Raw genomic sequence first — 13,999 nt, 5'->3', positions numbered from 1 at the left:
GAAAGAGTTTGGTTTCTGTCTAATGCAGTTGGAAACCGTTGAGTAAGTTTCAAGCAGAGACTGTCATGACATAATTCACTTCTTTAAAGATCTTCCTGGCCCTTTCAGAAAAGGACCGCGGCTTGCTGATGTGAGTCAAAACATTTAAACTAAATAAAACAATCAATAGAAAACTGGTAAACGTCTAGCCGTGTGCCAGGCGACTCTTCCAAAATGTGTACAGACGGAAACTGTAGAAATCCTTAGCCTACCTTTTTATGAGCTTTACGTAAAGATTCTTTTATGGTCTCTAATGTCTATTGCCCTTCATTTTAAAAATGTATTGCATTTGTGTGTGTGTGTGTGTGTGTGTGTGTGAGAGAGAGAGAGAGAGAGAGAGAGAGAACACAAAGCACAAAAAGAGCATGCAAGAATGCATGCATGGGGGCATGCAGAAGTCAGAGCACACCATTACCCAGTGAGCAGCCTCACTGGCCCGGCCCATCTCTTTTATTGAAGAATGATATTCACATTTGAAAACACATATTAAAATGAACAACTTCACAAGCTACAAAAAAATATCATTATTCCTTTATAATCATTACCTCAAAAAAAATAGAACATTGTCTGCTGCCATTCTGCTTTCTTGTTCCTGCTTCCTAGCCAGCCTCCTTTGCCCTCCATCCTTCCTTTGGACTGCCATAATTTTGAGCCCACTGATTCCTTTTCCTATTTTAAAATTTAATGTGATAAGTGGAATCAAATATAGGTTGAGTATCCCTTATACAAAATGCTTGAGAAGGAAAGACTTCTGATCTTGAATTTTTTAATTTTTGGAATATTTGCATAATAAAAAATCATAGAGATGGGAACCAAATATAAACCAAAAGTCACTTGTGTTTTATATGCATATTATATCCAAGACTTGCAGGTTAACTTCTTTCAATATGTTTAGTATACTTGCATTTGACTGCATCCCTTCACATGAGGGCATATGTGGCAGTTTCCTCTTATGATGTCATACAATTTCTAAAACAGCTTCAAATTTGGAATTTTCAGATTATGCATGCTCATCTTAACACTGAGTTCAACAAGGTGTGTGTGTGTGTGTGATGACATTTAAAGACAAAAGAGCAATAATTTGAGAGGCACTGAGGGGACACAGACATGGGAGGAGGAAAAGTGGAAGGGGGAGCAGAAATGATATAAATACATGTATAAAATTCTTCAAAAAGATTTTTTAAAAATTTAAAATAGAATGGCTAGCTTGTCATGTTTGTCCCATGTACAGTGGACAATCCATTCATACTCTGCTCTCAACATACTCTACTGTCCATGTGTGTTTAACTTCCAATTTACCCAAGTACAGTGCAGTGATTAATGTTAACTGTCAGCTATACAGAAGCCAGGATCACTTCAAAGAGATATTGAGGAATTCCTGTGGTGGGTTGTCTTGATTGCACTAACTGATACTGGAAGGTCCACCTTAAGGATGGGTACAGTCATTCCCTGAGAAGGAATTCTGGACTGCATAAATGATAAAGGAACTGAGTAGCAAGCATACATCCATCCCTCTCCTTGACTGTAGGTACGATGTGACCAGCTCCCTGAAGGTCCTGCTGCTGTGACCCCTGGCTGTGATGGTTTGTAACCTGGATCTGGGAAACAGAGTAAATCCCTTTCTGCCTTAAGCTTTTTTGATCAGAGAATTTTATCTCAGCAACAGGGAGGAGAGTAGGATATATTCCAGCTACCCAATAGATCATTAGTTCTCCTCTGTAGCAATATGAGTAACACTGTGATGACCAGCACCTACACATCTTCCAGTGCTCCTCTGTGAACACTGTGACTTCCTATGCACAAAATTTTGAAATTCATAGATTTTAGGATGTGTAGGATGAGCTTCAGTCAGCACCGCTAAGTGATTTTTCCAAGTTGCCTTACCAAGTTCATTCCCAGGAGTCTTGTTCAAGGGCTCTGTTTGCTTTGCCAGCAATTAGTTTAAAGTGTTTCTGATGTTGGACACTGGGGAATCTAGCTGTCAGGTGGCTTTCACAATTTTTTCCTTTTGTATTTTGACAGTTTCATTCATGTATTCTATGACGTTCTCATGTTCATCCCATCAACCTCTCGTACACATACCTGCTGACCCTTTCATCCCAATTGGTCCTGCATCTGCTCTGTGTGTGCAGTCGTGTGGAAGTAGCCACAGTGGCCAGGTGGTCGTAACAGTGACAGCCACGAGGACGCCCAGAAGACAGCTTTCACAGCACTCTTCATCTTCCAGCTCTTATGTTCTTCCTTCCAGCTCTTCTTTGTGTTCCTTTCTGATGATCTGTATGCCTCTTGTAGTTGGATGGTCTCTCTTCCCTGGATTTGGGAGCTTTTCTTCTTTGATTTTTTATTGAAAATATTTCCTGTGCTTTTGGCATGGAATTCTTGTTCTTCTGCGTCCATGATTCACAGATTTCATCTTTCCATGGTATCTAAAGTGCTCACATCTTCCACTCATGTTTCTTTTAATTTATCATTCATTGTCTTTGAACTAATACAGTTGTCTTCAAGACTCAGTGTTCTGTCTTCTCCATGACTCATCCTCTTAGGCATTCCATTGAGCATTTATGTGACTTATTGAAATTTTCATGTCATTTTCATTTCAGTTTGCTTTTCCTTTAGTATTTCTGCCTCTTTATTAAATTCTATTTTCATATCCTAAACAGACTTCACTATTTAATTCAGCAGTTTAGTTGTGTTTTCTTGGAATTGACCTAGAAGATTATTTATGAGCTCTTTGAATTCATTCAGGAGTTTATCTGTATCCTCTTTGAAATCATTGACCATATTCATAATAGTTCCTTTAAATTCTTCGTCTGGGATATTGTTTAATCCAGTCTCACTGAGGGACATTTCTATGGGATTGGTAGTTTTGGAGAAAGACACACTGTTTTAGCTTTTCATGTTACTTGTGTTTTTTGCATTGATATTTCTGCATCTGGAGTCAGTTCATTGATTGAGACTTTCTGGTACACCTGTGTTGAGTGATCAATTGGATCAGTTCTTGGTGACCCATCAGCCTAACTGAAAGGAGTTAGTTGTTTCTGAAGTTTAGTTGTGGGGCCACTCAGTGCTGATTCCCTTATTTGGGTAGCTGAGGTAATCTCTGCTTAGCTAGGTGTGGGATGGCTTCTGACAGCATGAGAGGGATCCATGCAAGGTTAGCAGAGCTTATCTTTTGACTTTAGAAGCGGGCATTCATGCAGTGGATGTTGTACCAAAGAAGGGATTTTGACCTTCTGACCTCAAGAGCCAGCACCAGATGCCAGATGTGGAGTGTTACCCAGCTGCAGAAAATTAATCAATAGGACACATAAGTGCAGGGTGTCAAGTGATGGGGTTTGTTTTGTAGAGCCTCTGCCCTCAGGAGCCAGTATCTCCAGGATATGGGGATTAGGGCTGGGATCAGGTGAAACTGCAAGTGACAATTGTCTGATTTCACACAAATTAACTGTCATTGCTTTGCTCTCACCCTGAGCTTGGGGATAGCATAAGCTTGGGGGTAAATGGGATGTGAGTGTCACCTCAAGTTTGCCAAGGTCCCCTAGTTTTATTGATGATTAATGACAGTTCCACAGCTTTTCTTTGATTCTTGGCCACTCAGGTGTCTTTATAAGCAGTTCAAACCATATATATATATATTCTGTCTTGTAGTCTTTTCTTCATTCTGTGGGTTGCAATAAACTATTTTCTCTATGAAACTTGTATTTTCATATTCTTTATGATATTTTCAAATGAAAGGAAGTTTTTAGTATGTCTGATCTGTTATGTTAATGGAAATTTTATACTTTTTGAGAAAGCTTTGCTCATCCCAAGCTCACGAGGTTTCTTTTATTGGGTTTTATTGTTATAATTTCTCCCTCCTTCCCTCCCCATCCCTCTCTTATACAGAGCTACTGTAGAGACCAGGATAGGGTATTAGGCATGACCCTCTATCTTATTACACCATACTGCCTTGAGACAGAGTCCCACATTGAATCAGAAGCTCCTCATTACAGCTAGATTAACCAAACAGGGGACACTCAGGATCTGCCTCTCTCCATGCTCCCAATAACGGAGTTACAGTCATGTCCATCCATGCTCAACTCTCGTGGTTGCTAGGGTGCTTATGCTTGAATATCAAGTTTTACAGACTGGGCCATCTCCCTAGCCCCTAGACCTTATTTTTCTCCTTCACAATCAGGGATGTCATTAACTTAGATGTGGATTTGTGTGTGTTGTGAAGTGTGAAATCGGGGTACCTCACCATATTTGCTGTGGAAACAAGTCTTTTCTCAAATTCTCTGCATGCTGCTCTTGCCAAATTTTGCTCCTTTATAAAGCTACGTAAAGAATAACACCTGTGTTCATGCTTAACCTAGGGAGGCATGTGCACCAAATGCTGCTTCCCAAAGTGAGGCACCTTGCTAGGAGGCAACCCTCCCCCCCTCAGTCAGGAGGGAATGAGCTAGAATCTACTCCTAACTTTTAGCCGCCTTTGATGGGCCAAGATGACAAAGAAGTCATAAGATATCGAGGTGATTAAAGATTCTGTGAGGCCAGGCTTACTTTTTCACAGAACTTGAGTACCTGTTGGAAGCAATCTTTAAGAATTCAGATTTTTTTTATTGATTTTTATTGAGCTCTACATTTTTCTCTGCTCCCTTCCCTGCCTCTCCCCTCCCCTTCAACCCTCTCCCAAGGTCCTCATGCTCCTAATTTACTCAGGAGATCTTGTCTTTTTCTACTTCCCATGTAGATTAGATCTATGTATGTCTTTATTTTCTACTTTTTTACACAATAGGTCAGTGAAGCGTTTCCAAAGTACTTTCCCTTCAGAGCTTGCTTTGGAACCACATTTTGATTGAATTGATGGTTGTCCATGATCTTTCCACACAAGACTTTTTTTTAAAGCACAAAAGCTGACACTGCTAACATTCCTTAAAAGAATTCTTTATCGTAACCCCAAGGAATTTCTGATGGCATTGACCCTTACATCAAAAATTTTTATCCTGATTGTCTAGATTTAACTACAAATCCTCGATATCAGATAGTTTTATCCAGATTGCCTAGATTTTTACCATGAATCCAAAATTTGCTATATTCCAAAAGAGGATTTTTCAGACCACTAACACTTAATCCATGTAAACTGTATGTGACAGCAGGGCAGCCAGTACAGGTTTTGTATATGCTCTCTCAGTCTGTAGATAAATAAAAACATTTAAAAATAAAATGATTTTTAAAAGGCCACTGATACACTTGGAATCTCAGAGCAAGCAGGAGACAGCTCTCAAAACTAAAGGCCAAGGCTATGCAGGCAACATGCCCTGAGAGGCAGCAAGGCTATGCAGACAGCATGCTCTGAGAGGTGCCGGGGAGGCAAAACCTTTTTGTGGTCTTGAGTCTGTGTTTTTCCATTTTTCAAGACTCGGGAGGTATTACTGATACCATCGCACAACTGACATCATAGGATTTATAGCGAGTGAGCTTGCAGAAACAAGGACAGTGGTGATAAATAAGACAAAGCAAGAGAGAGAGGAGATGTAAGAAATTAGGAACAAGCAATGCTGCTCGAAGCCTAGGGGGGAAGGAAGAAGCGCAAGGGGCACAGTGCTTGCTTGCTGAATGAAGCCACCCCGGGAAATAGGCTACAGACTAAAACTGAGTTGCCAAGAGGCCACCCTCCTGTGGTCTACAGCCTGCAGCAGTGACCTAGGGCCTGCAGCCTCTGCTCACTAGTAAGACCAAAGCTGATCTAATGCCCACACCCCTGTGTGTGGTTGCAGAATCCAAGCTTTGCTCTCCTCTGAGCTAGTCAGGTCATGGTGTTGCACAGAACTGTTGAACTGTTCATCACTGTGCACTCTCATCTTTGTCCTTTTCACATTTTCATCCAGCGTGGGGACCCCTTCTAGGCCATAAATGGAGTAGGAAGAATTACTCACCATCCCCAACAATGGATATAGACTTAATGCCCTCCCATGTAACTTCTGATGTGGGGGTATCGTACAGTGCATAGGAGAAGAGACACAGCCTTGCTATTCATTTCTTCCAGTAGGTCACACTCAGGGAAGCAAATTGGAAATGGTAGCTCCATTTCTTTATTCATGTTCTAATGGATCCCTTCTAATTCAGGACTTGATAAAGCAATCAAAGAGCCGTGACTAAGAGTGGAAGTGCATTCTATAAAGGGAAGCTGAGAATGTGTGACTCAATCAGAATCTCAAAGACAAGTTTCTTTAAAATGGTGTGAGGTCTGGAGGTTTGCCTTGGAATTCGGGTGTTAAAACCTTTGCCTAGTATGGGCAAGGAGGAAGTAAGAACAATAAGAGTGAGGAAGGAGGAAGGAGGGAATTGACCTGGACTTTATGAATTACACTGGTAATCACACAGTTTGGGAGGCTGAAGCAAGAAATTAGAAATTACACTAATCTGAGGTCAGTAGGATCTACAGAATAAGGTCCTATCCCAAGGAACAAAATACGAACACCCCCCCCCCCCACACACACACACACTCATGCATACATGCTCATGTATCAGTAAGCAGTAGGCTATCTAGTAAGGTCAGTATTTCAGGAAACAGACTACCGCTGCAAAGACAGTTATGACACAGCTTAATAGCACAGACCTTTAATACCAACTCCTTTGGATGGCAAATTCAAGGTCAGCCTAGACTACAGAGTGAGTTCAAGGCCACCCTGAGGAGTTAGTGAGACCCACCCCTTCTTCTGAAAAGTAAAAAGAAGGCTGAGAGTTGCCTAGCATGGAGGAGAACCTGAGCTTAATTCCTGGTACTGAAAAAGAAAGAAGGGAAGGAAAAAAAGAAGGGAAGGAAGGGAGAAATGGACAGTTGCTGTTCACAGTTCCTAGGAGGTGGCATGCCATGTCATAGCAAGGCTGGTCAGGAAGGCAGGAGATGGAGAGCTCTGGGCAGGGATTTTGACTGGTGTCTAGAGGAAGGAGTGATGACAGAATAAGCCACAAGAGCAAAGGTAGCCATGAGGTCAAAGCATGGACCATTGGAGGAATTTTTCCTCCTTTGCCCATGCTCTAATTGATTGCTTGTCTTCAGTGTTGCATTTTATGAGTTCCCCACGAGTCTGGGTACATTCTTTTTATCAAATATGTGATTTGCAAATCTGTCTCAACCTATATATTCTCTCTTCACTTTAGAAAAATATCAATAGGCACATATTAATGGGAATGTTTGTAGACTACAGTGTTGCAGTTTGGTTAGTTTGTGCAATTTATAATGTGAACAAATCAAACTTATTATCATATCCATTGCCTTAAACATTTGCCATTTCTTTGGAAAATATTCAAAATCCTCTCTGCTAGCTATTTGGGAATATATAAAAAATACTTTTATGCCTCAGGGTCAATCACCAAGCAAAAGCTTTCATTTTGATAAGGTTTAATATGTTGGTTTTGTTATCAAGGTCACAAAGACCTGTGCCCCAAATATTTTTTCTAAAATCTCATAGATTTATGTTTTACACATAAGTCTATTATCTAGCCTGGTGTAGTAGCCTCTGCCTGTAACCACAGCACTTTGTGGACAGAGACAAAAAGGTCAAGCATCTAAGGTCATCCTGTGCTGTATAAACAGACCCCTTCATGTCTCAAAACACCAGAACTGAGTCACTAGCCCATCCTGGCTGATATCCTATGAAATGTGAGCCTGGGGTTAAAGTGGGACAGTTTCGCTGATTAACATCCAGTTTGCAAATGACTGCGCACCTGTTGACGAGAATGCTTTTTCTCACTATAGTTTCATGTTTGCCATTGTCAGAGACCAGGCACTTGCTTCTTCAGTATATATGCTAAATAAAATGATGCAGAAAAGCTTACCATTGGCACTGTGCAAGGATGCCATGCAACTCTGTGAAGAATTTCATTTTAATGCCACTAAACTGTTTACTTAAAATGACAGAGTTTATTTAACTTTTCCACAAATTAAAATTAATGTAACATGCAAACAACCCTGGAAGGTACATTTTGATAAGTAAATCATATTACATCTGTGTGTATTTTATCTCAGTAAAGCTGTTTTTACTCTAAGAGAGGAAATAATTCTCTGTACCTATATGCATTGATGTCTAAATTCACTGTTTTATGCCTAGATCTATATTGCTCAGCAGTAAACGCTTTCTATAGAACCCCAGTTATACAGCAGATGCTGGGTCCTTTTTTTCACCCATTTTTTGAGATTAGTTGTAGCCAAGGGTAGGTAGCCTATAACTCACAATGTAGCACCAGCTGCCTTAGAACTCTCATCAATCCTCCTGCCTCAGCTTCACTAGTACTGAGATTACAGGTGTGAGTTACCATGCTTGGCTTACATAATAAGTCTTATATCAGGTAGTTGTTGCTCCTGTTTCTTTAAAAAAAAAAAATGAAGCTGAGTGCCATATGGCTGCTCAGTTTTCCCCTCTGGAGGAGCCTCTGTGGGGTTTTCCATAGTGACCAAACACGTTTTTATTTCCTCTGCATCATGGAATCAGTTGCCATCTTTGGATGTGTGACAGCCTTCCTGACAGGTGTTCTGTAGCATCTTATGACTTTGGTTGGTTTGTAGTTCCTGGATGGTTAGCATGCCGAACACTTTCGTGTACCTGCTGGGTGTTTCTATGTTGTCTTTGAGAGACGTCTATTCAGTTCATTGCCTGTTTCTAATAGACTCTGAAAAGTAGGGGTTTTTTCCTAATGAATTGATATGTTTTACAGATTTTTGAAATTAATCCCTTGTGTGGTTTGGAAACCTCGTCCCACACTCCGCTGGTTGCCTTTTCATCCCACAGACGTTTCCGTTCCTATATGGAAACTTCTTAGTTTGATGAAGTCCTTCTTGTCGGGTCTCTGGGATCATAGCCAAGAATCATCTCTAAGACCTAAGGCAAGAAGAGTTCCCCTTATGTCGTCTTTGGAAAACTTCATGGTTTCAGGATTTTATATTTGATACCCTAATCTGTTTTTGTCCTTAATCTGTTTTTGTCCTTGGTGGGCTTGCAGTTTTTGTATCTAGGGCAAGATTTGAATGTGTAAGGTAAGGTTAAGCCCGAATTCTTTCTTTGGCTGTGGGTATTCAGTCCTGCAGTGCCGTTTGTTAAAGGAGCTGCCCTTTCCTTCCTGGGTACACGGAGCACCCTTGTAGAGGGTCATTTGCCTGGATCTGCATGGCTTTGGCCTCGGCTTTCAATCCACACTATCGTCAATGTGTCTGCTTTTAGATCAGTACCATATGGTTTTGATTTTTATAGGCTTTTAATACATTTTTATTTGGGAGATGTGATGCCTCTATCTTTATTCTTGGTCAAAATTCCCTTGCCTACTTGAGTTTTTTTTCTCATATAAATTTATAAATTATTTTTCTGTTTCAGTAGGATCTCCACTATGATTTTTCTAAAGACTGCATTGAGTCACAAGATCACTTTGTATATTGTGGACATTTTAACATGTTTTTCCATTTGTGAACATGAGCTATCGTTCTGTCTGACTGTGTCTTCAATTTCATTTCTTTAGCACCGTATAGTATTAACTTCTTGGTTGAGTTGATCCCTGAGGATTTTTTTTCCTTTTGGCTGGTATTGTAAATGAGATTCTTTTCTTAATTTCTCTCATTGTAGTTCACTGTCAATGCACAGGAATGCAGTAGACTTTGCTATGTTCCTCATATATCCCAAGATTGTAATGAGTTCATTTATCATTCCTAGTTGTTTTTCCTCTGAGGTTTTTACTTTTTATATCACCTGCCTAGGTGACTTCACTTCTTCCTTTCTAGATTGCAGACCTAAGGGCTCCAGCCAGGACTTCTATACTCTAATGAATAGAAGGGGCAGAGTGAGCATCTTGATTTATCTTTGACATTATCTTTATGATATTATAGAGCATTTCCCAATTGGCCTTTATTGTGTGGCGATAAATTCCTCCTGCTACTAACTTATAAAGTTTTTTACCATAAAAAGTGGTAGATTCTTGCAAAGTGATTTTTTTCCTATGTCAGTCAGATCTTACAGCTTTTATTCTTCCTTCTGTTTATATGGTGGATCATACTGGGTAATTTGCATGTGCGTGTGTAAGTAGATAAATACTACTTGGTAATATTTTGGGTACAGTGTGATGCGATTTGCTAGTATTTTGTTGGTCATTTGTAATCCATGTTTATCATGGTCTTATTTTTTCTTACAGTATCTTTGTTTTACTATGAGGGTGATGGTAGCCTCAGAAAATTGATCTGGGCACAGAGCTGTAATTCCAGTGCCATTTGGGAGGCAGAGGCAAGAAAACTATCATGTTATTGAGTATAGATTGGTCTACATAGTTAGTTCCAGGCAATCCAGGGATACATGGAAAAATGCTGTCTCTGGAGGAGGGGTACCTTTCTATTTTGTTGAAAAGTTTAAGAGGACTGATATTATCTTTGGATATTTGAGGGAACTCACAATGAAGCTATATGGTCCTGGGCTTTATGTTGTTGGAGATTTGATTACTGATTTAGCTTCCTTATTATTGGTCTGTTCATGATTTTTATTTACTCTTGATTGAATCCTAGGTTTTCCGATTTGTTGGCATGTGATTGTTCACAATAGCCTTATGATCCATTTTATTTCCATGCCACTCCTTACAATATCTCCTCCTCCACTTATGATTTTACTCTTCTGAGTCTCTTACTGTCTGTCTGTCTCTATCTCTCTCTATATGTCTCTGTATTTGTGTGTGTCTAAGAGTATATCGATTTAACCTTTTTTATAGCACCCACCCACTGAGACAGTGGGGCTGATCTATTGGGAGCTCACCAAGGCCAGCTGGACTGGGACTGAAAAAGCATGGGATAAAACCAGACTCTCTGAACATGGCGGACAATGAGGGCTGATGAGAAGCCAAGGACAATGGCACTGGGTTTTGATCCTACTTCATGTTCTGGCTTCGTGGGAGCCTAACCAGTTTGGATGCTCACCTTCCTAGACCTGGATGGAGGGGGGGAGGACTTTGGACTTTCCACAGGGCAGAGAACCCTGACTGCTCTTCAGACTGGAGAGGGAGGGGGAGAGGAGTGGGGGGAGGGGGAGAGGAGTGGGAGAAGGGGGAGGGAAATAGGCTGGGAGGAGGCAGAAATTTTTTTTCAATAAAAAAAAGAAAAAAAATATTCGTCTTTACCTTGTCTATTTCATTTATTTCCACTCTAATGTTCATATTTCTTCCTTCTCCTAGCCTTGGGCCTGATTTTATCTCCTTCTAGTTCTTTGGGGTATAAAGATGTGCTTGAGAGCTGCCTTCCTTTTAAATGCAGGCACTTAATGCTGTGACCTTCTCTTCTATACCCAGAGGCTTTGCTGTGTGGGATTTCATTCCCTTTTGGCTCAAGATATTTTCTCCCTTCCCTTTGGATACTTTATTTGGCACAATAGTTGTTTAGAAGATTATCATTTAATAACCATGTTTCTGTGAATTTTCTTATTTTTCTTCTGTTTTATGTGAATTCTCTCAGATTTGTGCATGATTTTTAGTCTAATTTTGCTATGTTTAGGGTATAGTCCCTGAGGACTTATTCTCATCCTATGTGGTACTGAGGCCACCCAAAGACATAATAATGGAAAGAAATATTTTGCATGGGCTCTAATGTAGCTCCTAGAGCTTCCTAGGCCTGTGCTCCACAGCCCTGTCACTGACTAGAATTTAGGGCCTGATGGCTCAGTGGCAGGTGCTAGTCTTTCAGGACAAACTCTTGAATTACACAATCAAATATGCTCTTGGGTTCTTTTAGGTGAACTGACCTTGACTCAGCTAGAATGATACCTTTTGTAGTATGAATAATAAATGAATTTAAATGCTGACTATCACTGAGTTGTCTTTAATATCTATGATTACTAGTAATAAAAACAATATATAACTATTTAAAAAATCAAATGATTACTGGGGGAAAGTTGGGCAGTATATAAAAGAACAAAGATGAAAATCACAGTTTTCTGGGTCCTGACTTTTGGGAGGCTGGGGACTGGCAATATTTTTTCCCTTATTTTGATTACAAAGTTGGAGTTTGCCCATGTTAACAAATGTTAGTCTTTTCCAAGCTCTGTTCTATCTCCTGAGGCATTTGAGGTCCTGTACATTTTCTTACATTTATACATGCATGGCTGTTTGCAAAGCTTTATTTTATTCCATTTCCTCTCACTAAAGGGCCATATACTCCACCGCAACTTCTTTTCTTCCCTTGAAATTAATATGTGGAATTATTTCTAGACACATGTTTATAATACGCATCTGCGTGTCTATACACCCATGATTGTGTATACATATACACAAAACCCCACGTTTTAGACAGCTTCACAATATTTGGTGGGTGACAGGTTTCCTATGGAAACCCCACAAGAAGATGTGTACAGCAGAAGCATATCCTGTGACTGCTTCCTGTGCTTTGCCTCTCCTGTCCTGCATCAGGGACAGATGCAGAAAGCAACTTCATGGTCAGCCACGTAGTCAGTGCTTCTAGCACTCTGTCCGCAGGTCCCATTTGAACAGTATGCTCGGTCTTCAAAGATGCTGCTTCCCTTTGCTGTCCTGGCCACATAATTTACTACAGAAATCTTGGAATCAAAGGGTGCTCTTCAATAAAGAGGGTGAATGCCAAGAGATCTTACAGCTGCCCCTACACCTTTCCCCATGCCAAGTGCCCTATAGCCTGCCTGGCGAGGTCTATCCATTGCCTGGTGTTCTGCTGGCACCTCTATGGTTGTCTACACCTCTCAGAGTCCCTGCCTTCTTCTCTTGTCGCGGCCCCCCTCGTCCAACAAGGAGGACGCGCAACACCAGAGCTCTTCTCACTGCAGTTTTATTCAGGACCTTTTGACAATTGTAAAATCTCTCTCCCTCTCTCTCCCTGGGCAAACCTCTCCCAGCCCTTAAGTAGGCATGGGCAACCAACCCCGGATTGCCAGGTGGGCACTGCCCATAGGTCCATGCATATGCAAGCAGCTGACAATCATTGCGTGATAATAGCATAAGTCAGGCCTAGTTAATATTAGAAGTTGATTATCACAGAGAGCACTCGCTTTCGGGATCGCGGAGGGCGGGAGCCAGCACCATCAGGTGCAACTCCACGCAGCTCTCTACATTGCCATCAGGTGTGGCTTCATGCAGCTCACTACAGTTCCCCCTTTTTGTTTTGTAAGGCTACAGGCAAGAGTAGAGGTCTGATCTCTGTTAAAAATGGAACATGTGCTAGTGTCTGTCCAGGTGTCATTCACCCAGAGAACACTAGACCTGTCCGGTGTCTTTTTACAGAGGTGGGAGTTAGACACCAACCCACATGCAATCAGACTTGCTCTTCTTGAGGTTGATGTATGCTTACCTCAAGTGCAGTGCGCAAGCCTCGCATCCTGTGCTCGCTTCTATCTCTTTTAAGATAGCCAAACTTGGGGAGACTGTCCTGCTTCAATGGCCGTGAAGGCCTGAATGATCATAACTGCATTGCAATGCTGTGAAACCCTTACGTGACAGACGCACCACAGGCATACCAGGGAGGCAAGCACCATTAAGCCTGCTAGGGCTCCTACTCCCGCCCACTCCTTCAGATGATCCATGGAGTGATCCAGGAGGATAGTCCTTCTGCCAGGCTGGTATCCATGCGTGTGGAATCTGCAGTCGCAATCGTCATCCGCAGCTTTTCCAGTTTTTGAATTCACCAGACCAATTACCTAAAAGATATCTAGACAATTCTTTAGACAGATTAGCTGCATGGGTTAATGTTTCATACTGAATGCTGGTCACACACAGCCCTGGATGGATAGAAATGTCTGACAGACTAGGGTATGGACTTGCCTCTCAACATACCCCAGCTGCCATACCCCCGTGGCACATTCATTCTTGTCAGCTGAGTGCATGGAAGACACCTTCTCCTCGTGCACCTCTTTGGCTTCCCTAGCAGCTCAGCTGATCCTGCTTCTGCTAAGTGACCATATGCTGTATTCTCATGGGTTGTCTGATCTTA

General features: G+C 41.3%; 1 protein-coding gene and 1 non-coding gene across 4 annotated transcripts in view; both read left to right on the top strand.

The window, feature by feature from the left end:
• The window catches only part of Otud7a (OTU deubiquitinase 7A), a 247,668-nt gene that overhangs the window by 101,515 nt on the left and 132,154 nt on the right, over positions 1 to 13,999 (top strand). The gene's annotated exons all lie outside the window — the stretch shown is intronic.
• Positions 7,814 to 7,916, top strand: LOC130865681 (U6 spliceosomal RNA). Its single transcript, XR_009056229.1, has one exon. It is a non-coding gene; the product is annotated as a U6 spliceosomal RNA (small nuclear RNA).

This window comes from Chionomys nivalis, chromosome 23 (genome assembly GCF_950005125.1).
Source record: "Chionomys nivalis chromosome 23, mChiNiv1.1, whole genome shotgun sequence".
Lineage (NCBI taxonomy): Eukaryota > Metazoa > Chordata > Mammalia > Rodentia > Cricetidae > Chionomys > Chionomys nivalis.
The sequence above is the reverse complement of the archived record's forward strand: the minus strand, read 5'-3'. Positions and strand labels throughout refer to the sequence as shown.